Below are 12,376 nucleotides of genomic sequence, written 5' to 3' on the forward strand. Positions count from 1 at the left end.
TCCAAGCCAGGCTTTAGCAATACGTGAACTGTGAACTTCCAGATGTTCAAGCTGGTTTTAGAAAAGGCAGAGGAATCAGAGATCAAGTTGCCAACATCCGCTGGGTCATGGAAAAAGCAAGAGAGTTACAGAAAAACATCTACTTCTGCTTTATAGACTATGCCAAAGTCTTTGACTGTGTGGATCACAATAAACTGTGGAAAATTCTGAAAGAGATGGGAATACCAGACCACCTGACCTGCCTCTTGAGAAACCTATATGCAGGTCAGGAAGCAACAGTTAGAACTAGACATGGAACAACAGACTGGTTCCAAATAGGAAAAGGGGTTCGTCAAGGCTGTATATTGTCACCCTGCTTATTTAACTTATATACAGAGTATATCATGAGAAACGCTGGACTGGAAGACGCACAAGCTTGAATCAAGATTGCCGGGAGAAATATCAATAACCTCAGATATGCAGATGACACCACCCTTATGGAAGAAAGTGAAGAGGAACTAAAAAGCCTCTTGATGAAGGTGAAAGAGGAGAGTCAAAAAGTTTACTTAAAGCTCAATATTCAGAAAACTAAGATCATGGCATCTGGTCCCATCACTTCATGGGAAATAGATGGGGAAACAGTGGAAACAGTGTCAGGCTTTATTTTTTTGGGCTCCAAAATCTCTGCAGATAGTGACTGCAGCCATGAAATTAAAAGATGCCTACTCCTTGGAAGGAAAGTTATGACTAACCTAGATAGCATATTCAGAAGAAGAGACATTACTTTGTCAACAAATGTCCATATCTAGTCAAGGCTATGGTTTTTCCAGTGGTCATGTACGGATGTGAGAGTTGTACTGTGAAGAAAGCTGAGCACCGAAAAATTGATGCTTTTGAACTGTGGTGTTGGAGAAGACCCTTGAGAGTCCCTTGGACTGCAAGGAGATCCAACTAGTCCATCCTAAACATCAGTCCTGGGTGTTCATTGGAAGGACTGATGCTAAAGCTGAAACTCCAATACTTTGGCCACCTCATGGAATGATTTGACTCATTGGAAAAGACTCTGATGCTGGGAGGGATTGCGGGCAGGAGGAGAAGGGGACGACAGAGGATGAGATGGCTGGATGGCATCACTTAACTTGATGGACATGAGTTTGAGTGAACTCCGGGAGTTGGTGATGGACAGGGAGGTCTGGCGTGCTGCAATTCATGGGATGGCAAAGAACTGGACACAACTGAGTGAATGAACTGAACTGATGTCAAGGCTGTATATTGTCATCCTGCTTATTTAACTTCTATGTAGATTACATCATATGAAATGCTGGGCTAGATGAAGCACAAGCTGGAATCAAGATTGCTGGGAGAAGTACGAACAACAAGTATGCAGATGATACTACTCTAATGGCAGAAAGCAAAGAAGAACTAAAGAGCTTCTAGATGAGGGCAAAAGCGGAGAGTGAAAATGGTCAGCATTCGAAAAATTAAGATCATGGAATCCAGTCCCATTACTTCATAGCAAATAGATGGGGAAAAATTGGAAACAGTGACACATTTTTATTTTCTTGTGCACCAAAATCTCTGCAGATGGTGACTGTAGCCACAAAATTCAAAGATGCTTGCTCTTTGGAAGAAAAGCTATGACAAACCTAGACAGTGTATTAAAAAGCAGAGACATCACTTTGCTGACAAAGGTGCAAGTAGTCAAAAGTATAGTTTTTCCAGTAGTCATGCATGGGTATTAGGGTTGGATCATAAAAAAGGCTGAGTGCTGAAGAATTGATGCTTACGGATTGTGGTGTTGGAGAAGATTCTTGAGAGTCCCTTGAACAGCAAAGAGATCAAACCAGTCAGTCCTAAAGGAAATCAATCCTGATTATTCATTGGAAGCACTGACACTGAAGCTGAAGCTCCAGTACTTTGGCCACCTGATACAAACAGCTGACTCATTGGAAAAGACCCTGATGCTGGGAAAGATTGAGCGAATGAGGAGAAGGGGACAACAGAGCATGCTATGATAAGATGGCATCATCGACTCAATGGACACGAGTTTGAGCAAACTCCAAGAGATGGTGAAGGGTAGTCCATGGGTGTGCTCTAGTCCATGGGTTGCTGTAGTCCATGGGGTTGCAAAGTGTCAGACATGACTTAGCAACTGAACAACAACAACATAGATATCATTTTCATTCACCCTGCCATCTTTCAGATGCTATACCAGAGAGTCCAGCAAGATGCTTTTATTGCTGCCATCCATCCTAGAAGATCAGACAGATTTCAGTTGGCTGCCATTCAAGGATGGCAGTCAGTAACCCTGATTCCCTCCTGAAGAGGTACAATCTTGTCATTCCTGCCCTAGGTTTCCCATCCCCCTCCACTGCTAGTAGATATTCATAGATAAAGATGCAGAAATAAATTACAGCTCTCTTGGTCCTCAATGAATCACTCTACTACATCAACTTTTTAAAGAACTGGAGCTTGATTTCTTTCCTTTCAACAAATACATTTGCAAATAGTAATAAGGTCCTTAAAAAAAAGTATACATCCTATTGTAGACAGTCTGGGGCCAACTACAACTGGACCCAACTTGTAACAGGAAGTAACGATTTGAAACTTTCATAAAGAAATCCATACCAGATCAGAATAGAAAGAATAATCTTAACAATACTATTTAAAGATCATTAAGTTTCCTTACTGAGAAAGTGAAACAGATTTGAGAAATTTCTAAACATCACATTCACATATGCATAGTATTCTAAATTTTGTTATCTCATTATGTGATCATAATCCATTCACTTTCAATAAACACTTTTATCATCTTCATAAAATGATGTTAAAAAATTGTTGGTTTAGGAAGTGGCCATCCTGCAGGGGTGAAATCCATTTGATACGTTGTCTTGGTTGAAGTATATTAAAAAAATCTGGCCTCACAGATATCAAATTAAAGAATGGAGAACCCCAGACAACCTTGGACCACATTTTGAAATTCACTGATGTGCAGGAAATTCAAAATAATTAAGATTAGGAATTAAAGGATTGCCTTCATTTAGAATGGGAAAGAATAAAAGCAGGAGGAAAAAAAAAGAGAATCACAGCAGGGAAAAAAAAAAGCAGAAAAAATATAATCAGAAATGAAAAAGAAAGTACTCACTAGATCCTCATAAATCACATAATTATTCCTTTTCTGTTCATCTGATGGCTCCACCCCACCTCCCCCCCTCCCCAAATAAGGCAAGCCCAGGCAGCTCTCAGTGAAAATCCAACAGCAAGTCAAAAAGCAAACTGTATTAAACTTTTGTACCTAAAATTAGAAGAACTGGAGAATCAAAATATATTACAGAATAATGTATTCAAGAGGTTAAATTCCACCTGGTGTCAACATAATGGCAAAATACATTCCATGGTTATAATTGTCTATATTAAGCTAGAAAACTTAATTATGACTGGCAGATGAATTTTTATGCTGAAGCAAGTATATTTGTAAAAATATTAAAAATGCTAGGGAAGGTAGATAGCTATCTAAATTTGCATCTGATTTATTAAATACTAAATACTTTGGAAAGATGGGATGAATTTGCACTAAAACCTAATTGATCTTGATTAAACACATAAAAGTCTTCAGCATTGATAAAATTGATCTGAGGAGTTAGAACCAGGACCAATACATAAAGTACTCTGGTAAGCAATATTCTCTAAGCAACAATTAGTTCCTTTTCAGCCCCTCAGATATTTGCTGTATTATAAGCTCAACACAAGAATTAGGAGTACAGAAAACAGGAACTAATTAAGCAAAACTAAGTATAAACAATTTATAAAGAAACTATTGGGGTTGGAGTGGCTGAAGTGTATCATGGATATTATGTGTACAACATAACTTTATTTATAAGAGTTTTCATAGCTTTTAAAAGGAAACAGAATATTATAGTTTAGAAGGGGGGAAACCCTAGGAAAAATTCGCAGTGTTCTATTCTCTATGTTTTCATATATTTTCCAGAAAGAAATGATAACCAAAATAACAAAACACATTTACCAAACCTCCATATTCTTTACATTGTAGACAGTGAGGTAGAGAAAAACGATAAACAGGGAAAATAGTAATATATTAGAAGACAATATCTTAAAGGGGAAGGAAGCAAACAGAACAGTGTTCTTGAAATATTGCATGCCACTAATGCATTTGTTTCTTTCTTCAAAATTTCTGTACTCTGAGAACCTCTTATAAAATTCATCATTTTTTTTGTGTGTGTGTGTGATGGCAGCAGCAGAAGAGCAATTGAGTGGTCACATTCTGATTGTCTTCAGTAACACACAAATAACATTAACACAATCCTTGGTCTAAGGCAACCGACTATGATGTACCAGAAAACACTAATCAATCAGAATTTGAGTTCCCTTTATTCTGACAAGGTTTCCTAATCTAAGTCATCAAAAGTAGTTTAAAACTCAGTAGTCTTGCCACCCTGTTTGTAATAGAAAAGGTACATACCTCAGCTGCTGTCTTTTCCTTTATTGAAAAACTGACAAAGCATTACCAAATATGTCTGCCTGAAATATTTGAGGCTAAGTACAAAACATCAAGATACATGATAATAAATGCATCTGTGATGATGTGCAGTGAAAAAAATTATCCATAAAACTGTCAAAGGCCAACAAAGCAAAACCTCCCCCAACTTGGAGAGCAGTATTGAAGTTAGAAAAATAATTTTGCCCAGAAGGCAAAAATTTAATGGAAAATAAAGGCTGCAGGGTGACATGACTTCTACTCTTTCCGTGAGGAGCTAAAACCTGGATAATATAGGCAAGTTGCTAAGTCTCTCCAGACTTTCCTGCACACATTTAGAAAATAAGGAGGCAGACTGGAATGATTTCCAGGGTTCCTTTCAAAGTCTTATGAATTTTTAGTGGTTTACAATTATTAGGAAGAAGAAAAGAAAATTTGGATTCTTAACAATCCTCAGTTGAAAATGAAGTTTTCTTTTTTAACTCCTAGGGATTATAATTGAAATACAATGGCCACAACTTTCTATACATGTATTTTTTGCAGCTTATTTTTCTAACACTTTATGAAGAAAATAAAATGAGCTAGATGTATGCAGATGTATTTCTAGTTAACTGATTTTCCTTTCCTATTATAGGGAGTTTGCCTTCTTTGTTATGTGATTAACAGCCACCAGTTTAAAATAAATGCTCAGCCTGGACAACTGGACACCTATTCCCATACCCAACACAGAAAGCAGCTTAACCCAATAGATGTAACTTCTGTGTTGTTCCATCCTGTCCTAGTATGTTCCATTTCTATTTAAAGTTGGAATTTAAAATATCAAAATGGATCTCTAGGGCAAAATCTGCAGATAAAATTTCCTATTTTAAGTAGTGTACTGGATGATGAAATATTTAATATATATGAGAAAGGCTGATTAATATTAATTTGATATATTTTTTGCCTTCCTATAAAGACTTGTACTGAGATAGGGTGAGTTTTGAGACAATACTATCCCTTACCTTTTATTATTTGGATTTTCTTTATTAGGCACTTTTTGGAGATATATTACCTGAAAATATAATATGATTAGTGGAGAAGGAAGATTAGTGAATGAGTGCCAGACTAGACATGGTCTCCCATAGGAAACTGACAAGCCCTTGTTTTTCTGTGCAACAGCTTTTGAAACAAAGAGCACCCTAGGTTGTTTGCAATTCCCCATTTCATTGTGTGAATAAAAATTAGCTTTTCCAGGTCATCATTCTTTGGGGACTCTTCTTGTTCTATGTTGAAACTCTCTAGTTGCCACTTGAGATGGAGTGAACTCAATCTTGTGGATCCGTGCTGTTTATTGCTTACTTAGTTGCGTGCAACTTGACCTTTGAGTTAGGCACTCAACCTAGTTTTGAGGGAAATTAGTACCTTCTAACATGACACAGAGAATAGACAATTATTAGTGGTCAGACCTGAAATTGAATCCCAGTTCCAAACCATACTAATACTTCCATTACCAAAAATAAAAATCATGATAATAAGAGCTACTGTGAATTGTTTTAGGCAAGTGCAAAATGCTTTACATGTTTTTCAATTAATATTTGCAATAATCCATGGAGGCAAGTACTGTTGTTCCTTGGTATCTTCAGGGGGATTGGTTCCAGGACACCCGCTGATACCCAAATCCAGTTGCTTGAGTCGCTCATATAAAACAGCATAGTGAAGTGAGCACTTGGCATCCATGGATGTGGAACCCCTGGATACAGGAGGGCCAGCTGTATTATTAGTAGTACAGAGAGATTAAATAATTTGTTCAAATTGAAAGTGGTCATTTACATGTAGGTTTTTACCTTAAATTATCTTGTTCCTAGCCACTATGTGTGACAGTGTTATTGTTTTCCTTAGAGTCCTAGATTAGTTTCCTTGTGTAAAATAGGATTAATAATGTTTCCTTCTTATCATATATATGAATGCAATATACATATATATTCATACAGACATATCTATGTCTGTCTCCTATGTCTGTCTCTTCATCTCTTTTACTCTATCTCATCATACAGCACAAAGCCTAATCAATAATAGGTTCTTAAAAAGCAGAAGCTCATCTTTTCTTTGCTTGTGCAAGGTGCCTACTCTAATGTTGAAAACTGAACCCAGAGAAGAAAGCAAGAACTTGGTATGCATCAGTGACAGACACATTTGGTTCAATGTAGGTCTGACAAATTCATTGAATTTACTGACGGCAAAATCATGTCTGATCTTTTCTGATTCCTCACACAGTGGCTAGGCTATAAAAATATCACTACCAGCCACTTATGAATTACTACATATTCATAATTTTTATTCATACTAATAATGCAAAACTATTACTTTTTAAATATAAATTTATTTTTATTATTATCACTTCTTTTTATAGATAGAGTGACAGTTACAGAGATGAAATGATACAGAAAGTGACAGTAAAGATTGTTGTCGCTTAGTTCTTAAGTTGTGTCCAACTCTTTGCAACCACATAAACTGTAACCCACCAGGCTCCTCTGTCCATGGAATTTCTCAGGCAAGAAAATTTGGAGTGGGTTGCCTTTACCTTCTCCAGACAGTAAGGCTATGTTAGTATAACTACAAACCTCATGATTTTTCCTGTAAATCAGATCTCCTCTGTGGCAGACAGATCCTAGGGTAGCCCCCAGGATTCCCTGCCCCAGGTGTGCATGTGCTTTGAGTGTCAGTGGGACCTGTGATTTGCTATATCAATAGAATATGGCAAACATTAAGAGATTTTGCAGATGTAAAAAAGGTCATATATCAGTTGATTTTGCATTAGTCAAAAGAGAGCTTATCTTGGGTGAACCAGACTTAATCATACAAAAATGCTTAAAATAAGGATGGGGCCCTCCCTGAGGTGAATGATTCTATTGTGGACTTCATGAACTAGGCAGCCATATTAGATAAACCTACATGGCAAGGAACTGTGGATATCCTTTAAGTGCAGTCTCTAACCAAGTGCCAGAAAAAAAGCTGAGACCCTCAGTCATACAGCTGCAAGGAAATGAATTCTGTCAACAACTTATATTAGGTTGCAAGTCGATTCTTTAGGGAAGGCAATGGCAGCCCACTCCAGTACTCTTGCCTGGAAAATCCCATGGGCGGAGGAGCCTGGTAGGCTGCAGTCTATGGGGTCACTAAGAGTCGGACAGGACTGAGTGACTTCACTTTCACTTTTCACTTTCATACATTGGAGAAGGAAATGGCAACCCACTCCAGTGTTCTTGCCTGGAGAATCCCAGGGACGGGGGAGCCTAGTGGGCTGACGTCTATGGGGTCGCGCAGAGTCGGACACGACTAAAGCGACTTAGCAGCAGCAGTAGATTCTTTCCCAGTCAAGATTGAAGATGAGAACACAGCCTAGTTGAAACATTCATTGCAGCCATGTGAATTCCTGAGTAGAGGACCTAACTAAGCTGTGCTCAGTCTTAAGGTACATATAAAGTGTGAGGTAATAATGTGTGTTGGTTTAAGTTACTAAGTGAAAGTGAAGTCGTTCAGTCGTGTCCGACTCTTTGCGACCCCATGGACTGTAGCCTACAACGCTCCTCTGTCCATGGGATTTTCCAGACAAGAGTACTGGCGTGGGTTGACATTTCTTTCTCCAGAGGATCTTCCCAACCCAGGGATCAAACCTGGGTCTCCTGCATTGTAGGCAGATGCTTTACCATCTGAGCCACCAGGGAAGTCTAAGTTTGCAGTAATTTGTTGCACAGCAATAGAAAACTGTAGCAATATAAGAAATATTCAACTAATATTTGTGGAGTATTTTCTATGTGCAAAGTACTGTGCTGAGGCCATATTAAGTGCAGATAAAGTTGTTTTCTCAAATTATTGTTCTCCAGAAAATTACAGCTACAATAGTAGAATAACACTGGCATCCTGGTATCATTTGACTTCTAGGACATTTTATTAGTCTTTATTCATAGTCCTGTTAATCAGAACATGATAGTCAGGCATGTAGTAGCATGTATTGCTTGAATTTTGATAAGAATTGGGCTAAGAAAAATATTTTTGAATGTAAGGACATTAATTTGGACATGAGTTCTTTTCTAAGTTCATATGAAAACATGATATTTAAAGTTAGCTAAATTAAATAGATATTTTTTATGATAACTTCAGGTTCCATTTGAAGGTTATAGATATTTTGAATTTGTTTGTAGTTAAGTGTTAGTATTTATGACCACAGTTAAGTCTTATTGTCCCCTGAATTAGATTAGCATAGTCCCTAAATTAAGGGAATACAAACAGATGATATAAATTCAATACTAATTTACATAAATTTTATTAGAAAGAACGTTCTTTGGATTCTAATCATAGAAATCTTGGGGAGAAAAAAAAATTCCAAATTCAGTTCAAAGGTGTACTGCTGCTAAGTCACTTCAGTCATGTCCGACTCTTAGCGACCCCATGGACTGCGGCCTACCAGGCTCCTCTACCCATGGGATTTTCCAGGCAAGAGTACTGGAGTGGGGTGCCATTGCCTTCTCCTCAAAGGTGTACAATGTTAAATAAATATGTTCTTATTGTGATCTACATTTGTATTTCTTAACTGCCATAGGATTTTCAACATTGACTTTCATTCAAATTTTTTTGCATACTATAAAAATCAGTTAAGCTGTATAGGTGCTTCTTATGTTAGAGGGCACAATTTAGACTCCAGAGAAAATCTCCTAATTCCTATATAGGATGATTTTAGATATTGGGCTTTCAAGAAAGAACTATAGAAGATATTTTCTTAAAGTTTGTTAATCTCAAAATAAACAGCTGTTGTAGGAAATATCCATGTTTTGGTCTTTTCTGAAACTCAGGTACCATCCAGATAATATTAAACATCAGTATACTCAAATTGTTTATAAATTAAGTGTTCAGTCACTCAGTAGTGTCTGACTCTTTGCAACCCCATGGACTGCAGTACGCCAGGCTTCCCTGTCCATCACCAACTCCCGGAGCCAGTGTACTAACATCAAATATAGAAAAAAATGCAAATTAGCACCAGTAAATTATCAATAAGAGGTTAATATCCTGAAGTGAATTTATGTAATATTAGGTACACTAAATGCAAGATTTCAGAATAAGTGAGACAGAGTTTATAGTAAACAGAGGAATGAATTTAAGTTTTGTTCTCCTTTAAATATAACTTGTTAGTATACTGAATTTCTGTTTTTCCTTCTGGCTTACTTATACTAACGCATATATATGGAATTTAGAAAGATGGTAACAATAACCTGGTGTACGAGACAGCAAAAGAGACACTGATGTATAGAACAGTCTTATGGACTCTGTGGGAGAGGGAGAGGGTGGGAAGATTTGGGAGAGTGACATTGAAACATGTAGAATATCATGTAAGAAACTAGTTGCCAGTCCAGGTTCGATGCGCGATACTGGATGTTTGGGGCTGGTGCACTGGGAGGACCCAGAGGGATGGTGTGGGGAGGGAGGAGGGAGGAGGGTTCAGGATGGGGAACACATGTATGCCTGTGGCGGATTCATTTTGATATTTGGCAAAACTAATACAATTATGTAAAGTTTAAAAATAAAATAAAATTGAATATGCTTACCCAAAAAAAAAATAAATAAATAAATATAACTTGTTAAACTCTTTACTGTCTACATTCTTAAATAACAAACAAAAAACAACTTTCGTGGACTATCTCACATTATTGAAAAATATGCTTCCTTAATCCTAATCTCTGAGACAAAACTCTCTTCCCCTCATTTCTTTTCTTGATTTGCACTGAAAATTCATAATGAAAGAAGGGGGAAAATAATCCTTTATTCTTAGAAAACCCAAAAAGTAACTGGTAGGTAGCTTTGAAATATCAATATAATTTTTTTTCTATGTAACCAATCTTAAAGCAAAGCATGCGTGCACATACAAACAGACACACAAAGACCTTAGTCATTAATATGACTGATTTTCTGTTTTTCTGAGTCTGTCACTTCTACTAGAAGTAGCTGCTAGGCTTGACTTTCTCCATTAATGAGAGATCGGTTGAGGAAGAGTGTAATTTTCCCAGTAATACTCTTGGAGAGCTTTTTGACTCAACAATTCCATGCTTCAAAATTTCAAAGTTGCAGTCCATGTGTACAAACATGTACCATCAAGAGAGTTCATGTCCTATCAGTTCTCTTAACTACTAGTGTCTGTATTCCCTGTTAATGTAAAGGATAAAGTAAAGGAGAAATTGAAGTGAACATCTTTTTCCTCTCAGTTTATTTGTGTTTAGAAGACCTCTCTTTCTGAGCAAAATACATGAGAGAAAACATAACTGCTTGCATGCTACCTGCATTTCATTATTTTTCAGTTTTAATTTTTGCTTGCTTTATCTTTCTTCATCATTATGGAAATTTCTCTCTGGGTCTCTGAGTTACTGTGTTTTGCCAGTTAAATCAATAAAACCCTTTATTTGAAGAAAGAATTGCATTACAGTATTGTCAATAAAGAATCGTTATTGCAAGAAGAGGCTCAGAGAAAATAATTAAGAGATGGAAATCTCTGAAGAAACTTTTGCAAACCAATTGTAGATGTAATCTATTTATGTAAATGATGGGTTTACATTTGTATAGCACCTTTCATCCAAATAGATTGCTAGGTACTTAACAATTGTGACTATTCTATTCTTGAATATGAGTATATTCTTTCCTTTCTCTTAAGTTGTTTTCATGATGAAATCTTGGGTCTGCTTGATAAAGTTTGATATGGGTTATTTAAGGCAAGAAATGTAAAAGAACAGATGATCCATTTGAGACAATTAAATTACATCAACGTGGTTCAGTGTGCACAAATCCCAAAACTTTGGGATTGGAAAGGCTATAACTGGGCCTGTCTGACTGTATAAATGTCTGACTCTTTGAAACCCCATGGACTGTAGCCTGTCAGGCTCCTCTGTCCGTGGGATTCTCCAGGCAAGAATACTGGAGTGGCTTGCCATTTCCTTCTCCAGGGGACTTTCCTGACCCAAGGACCGAACCCTGGTCTCCTGCATTGCAGGCAGATTCTCTACCATCTGAGCTACCAGGGAAGCCCTATAACTGGGCCTAGGGAACAAAAAGTAAGTGCCTTCACTCTTATATTTTCTTTCTTATAACCATGACTTGACATATTTACCCACTAACACTACCTCACCTTTCCTTTGTGCCTTTCTCAATCAGAACTGTGAGGGCTTCTATTTGATGTGGTAATTGCAACTTTCTCCTCACCAAACTGCAATTGTTTCCAGTTATTTGTTGGGGTTGTTGTCCCTATATGGGATAAAATTCAGCTTTCTCAGATCCTACTTTGGTCCTCCATCCTCCCTTTCTCTTCACTCATTTTCTTTCTTGAAAAAATAAATTTCTCTACAGGTGTCAAAAACTCCACCATAAAAAGGAATATATTTGAATCCATTCCAATAAAGTATATGAACCTAGAGCCTATTATACAGAGTGAAATAAGTCAGAAAGAGAAAAGAAACAAATATTTTATATTAGCACATATATATGGAATTTAGATGTTCAAGCTGGATTTAGAAACGGCAGAGGAATCAGAGATCAAATTGCCAACATCTGGTGGACCATAAAAAAAAAACAAAAACAAATGAGAGTTCCAGAAAAACATCTACTTCTGCTTTATAGACTATGCCAAAGCCTTTGATTGTGTGGATCACACCAAACTGTGGAAAATTCTGAAAGACATGGGAATACCAGACCACTTGACCTGCCTCTTGAGAAATCTCTATGCAGGTCAAGAAGCAACAGTTAGAACTGGACATGGAACAACAGACTGGTTCCAAATAGGAAAAGGAGTATGTCAAGGCTGTATATTGTCATCCTGCTTATTTAAGTTCTATGCAGAGTACATCATGAGAAATGCTGGACTGAAAGAAGCACAAGCTGGAATCA

The 12,376-nt window shown here is 37.2% G+C and overlaps 1 non-coding gene across 1 annotated transcript; it reads right to left on the reverse strand.

Annotated features, from left to right (window-relative positions):
- Nucleotides 1–8,106: 8,106 nt before the first annotated feature.
- TRNAC-ACA (transfer RNA cysteine (anticodon ACA)) lies at nucleotides 8,107–8,178 on the reverse strand. The gene has a single exon. It is a non-coding gene; the product is annotated as a tRNA-Cys (tRNA).
- Between the last annotated feature and the right edge of the window lie 4,198 nt (nucleotides 8,179–12,376).

The sequence above is a fragment of the Bos indicus genome, chromosome 6 (assembly GCF_029378745.1).
Source record: "Bos indicus isolate NIAB-ARS_2022 breed Sahiwal x Tharparkar chromosome 6, NIAB-ARS_B.indTharparkar_mat_pri_1.0, whole genome shotgun sequence".
In the NCBI taxonomy this organism is placed as follows: Eukaryota; Metazoa; Chordata; class Mammalia; order Artiodactyla; family Bovidae; genus Bos; species Bos indicus.